The 3,243-nt window shown below is 43.3% G+C and overlaps 1 non-coding gene across 1 annotated transcript; it reads left to right on the forward strand.

Moving 5' to 3' along the window:
- The first annotated feature begins 1,641 nt into the window (after nt 1-1,641).
- LOC123614584 (U6 spliceosomal RNA) lies at nt 1,642-1,748 on the forward strand. Its single transcript, XR_006722021.1, has one exon. It is a non-coding gene; the product is annotated as a U6 spliceosomal RNA (small nuclear RNA).
- The last annotated feature ends 1,495 nt before the right edge of the window (nt 1,749-3,243 follow it).

Here is a 3,243-nt window from a genome sequence, read left to right on the forward strand (position 1 = left end):
ACTGCTCCTACCCTCTGCCAAAAAGTGGATTCTTCAATTATCCACAGTCCCGAGCCCCAGGCTCCCTGGGCAGTGAGGACAGACAACAAAGAGATTTCTCATGCTCTGCACATTGTTCTGAAAGAGAACTGGATGACGAAGGATAAAAATGTTCCAAGACCTTTACTTTCACACTAAGAGAAGAAATGAAGAACTCACAGTGTATAGCCAATCACTGCAGCTATTGTTATAGACTAAATGTCTGTGTCCCTTCTCCAAAACTCGTGTGTTGAAACCTCATCTCCAATGTGATGGAATTAGGAGGTGGGGCTTTGGGGTGATTAGGTCATGAGGGTGGAGCCCTCATGAATGGGATCAGCGCCCTTATGGAAGAGACCTCAGAGAGCTCTCACTCTTTCTGCTGTGTGAGGACACAGCAAGACAGCTGTCTGCAAACCAGAAAGTGAGCCCTCACTAGATACTGAATCTGTTGGCACCTTGATCTTGCACTTCCCAGCCTCCAGAACTATGAGAAATAAATATTTGTTGTTTAAGCCACCAGTCTATGGTATTTTGTTATAGAAGCCCAAATGGACCAAGACAACTATGTAACAAATATCCCCAAAGGTTAATGTTTTAAAACATAGCTACTGTTGTTGGTCATAAGTCTATGGGTCAGCTGGATGGTTCTTTTGGTCTTGGAGGGGCTTGTCCATGCTTCTGCAGTCAGCTGTGGGTAGGTGGCTTTGTTTCTGGGAGTTGGCTGGATATCAGCTGGGTGCCCTGGGTCTACTTGGTGAAGGCTCCCATCCTCCAGCAGCTTAGCTCAGGCTTATTCCCATGGCAGTGGAAAGTTTCCAAGGGAGCAGAAGACACAAGGACTCTCAAGACCTAGACTCAGAACTGACACAACATCCCTTCTGCCACATTCTATTGGTCAAGGCCAGCCCAAATTCAAGGGGTGGGGAGACAGACTCCACCTCTAGAAAGAAGGAACCACAGAGCCACAATGCAAAGGGCATAGGTGGGGGGATTTGTGGCCACTTGTTACTTGTGGCAGCAACAGGCAATGGTGGTTCTATATGTCCATAGAAGTACAAAGAGGAAGCAATCCCAATTTCTAGTCAAAAAGGGTGTCTTTCACGGGAGATCTCAGAATGTGTGACTCATGTTTCAGAGCAAGAAACAATCCATTTGCAATAGTCATTCGAGATGTTCTCGAACCTTCCAGCTCTCCTGGGCACATGATAAGGCTCCACATTCCTGCCTATTTGCGGTTTGGGAGGGCTATGTGACTTGCCTTGCAAAAGTGAAACGTGAGAAGAAGAAATATGTGCCACTTCAGTATGGCAATTTTAAGAACTAGGACAATCTTGACCATGTTTTGAATTTTCCCTTGGCCAGGGTGACTCAACAGGGGCTGCTCCATCAGCCTGTGTCCCAGAGTAAAACAGCGTAAACAGTGTGGGGAGAGTTCCCAGACCACCCACGCTGGACACAGTGCATGAGTGAGAAACAAATCTTTGTTGTCTCAAGCCGCTAAGAACGGGAAGGGGGTTACTGCAGCATAACCTAGCTTATACTGACTGGTGTGCCACTCGAGGTATTTTAAACATAAAAGGATCTAATACAGGGAACTCCATGATTTAATAGTCAATGGCTGTGTTCACTTTGGCAGCACATATACTAAAATTGGAACAATACAGAGAAGATTAGCATGGCCCCTGCACAAGAATGACACGCAAATTCGTGAAGCCTTCCGTATTTTCTAATACAAACTTGTGGTTGCCAGGGGGAGGGGGTGGGAAGGGACAGACTGGGAGTTCGAGATTTGTAGATACTGACAGGTATATATAGAATAGATAAACAAGTTTATACTGTACAGCACAGGGAAATATGTACAAGATCTTGTAGTAGCTCATGGTGAAAAAAAGAATATGAAAATGAATATATGTATATTCACGTATGACTGAAAAACTGTGCTGTACACCAGAATTGACACAACATTGTAAACTGACTATAAGTCAATAAAATTTTTTTTAAAAAGTCACTTGGTGCAGCCACTATGGAAAATAGTTTGGCAATTACCTCAAAAAAGTTAACCATAGAATTACCATATGACCCAGTGATTCTAGTCCTCAATATATACCCAAAAGAATCGAAAACAGAAACACAAAGAGATACTTGTATGCCAGTGATCACTGCAGCACTATTCACACAGCCAAAAGGTAGAAACAATCCAAGTGTCCGTCAGCAGAATAGATAAACAAAATGAGGTATATACGTACAGTGGAATAGTATCCAGCCATGAAAAGGAATGAAGTTCAGATACTTGCTACAAGATAGATGAACCTGAAAACTATATGGTAAGTGAAGTGAGCCAGACACAAAAGGACAAATATTGTATGATTCTATTTATATTAAATATCTAAAATAGGCAGATTCAAGGACAGAAAGTAGATTAAAGTTTACCAGGGGCTGGGGGAATGGGAAATGGTCAGTTATTGCCTAATAGGTACAGAGTTTCTTCATGGGCGGATCCCATTCATGAGGGCTCCACCCTCATGACCTAAGCACTTCTTAAAGGACCCACCTCTTAGTACGATCACCTTGGAGATTAAGTTCCAACATATGGTTTGGAGCGGGGTGGGGAGGACACAAACATTCAGTCTATAGCAATCATCATCATTATAATTTCTAGTGCACCACTATAAAAGCACCTTCATTTTCATCATCAACGTTATCATCATTTCTATCTCCATTAATAACTTCCCCTTCTCCTTCTCCTTCTCCTTCTCCTTCTCCTCCTCCTTTTTCTCCTTCTTCTCCTTTGGTTGATTTTGGCTGTCAAGTGGGAACACAGCCAGGATTTTAGACCAGAGTGCCTGCACGTGGGCTCTCCATCTGGTTTGGGATAAGCAGCAAAATGAGCAATGAAAGGGAAGAGTTTAGAGTCAGATGGCCTGGGTTTCCATCTTCTCACCCACCCACCCCACCCCCCATTGCTCTGCAAATTACTATGTAACCTCTCTGAGGCACAATATTAATATTAGTGCTATTTATATTATCCCTACTGGATGCTTAAACTTTCGCATTCAGTTTCAGGCTTAAGGGGTAATTAGGTTTATTTACATTTATTTTACTATTATTCTTGTTTTGATGGAGGTACTGGGGATTGAACCCAGGACCTCCTGCATGCTAGGCATGAGCTCTACCACTAAGGTATACCCCTCCTGCCTCTCTGGGTTACTTTTCAGGAGTCTT

The sequence above is a fragment of the Camelus bactrianus genome, chromosome 9 (assembly GCF_048773025.1).
Source record: "Camelus bactrianus isolate YW-2024 breed Bactrian camel chromosome 9, ASM4877302v1, whole genome shotgun sequence".
Taxonomy (NCBI): Eukaryota; Metazoa; Chordata; class Mammalia; order Artiodactyla; family Camelidae; genus Camelus; species Camelus bactrianus.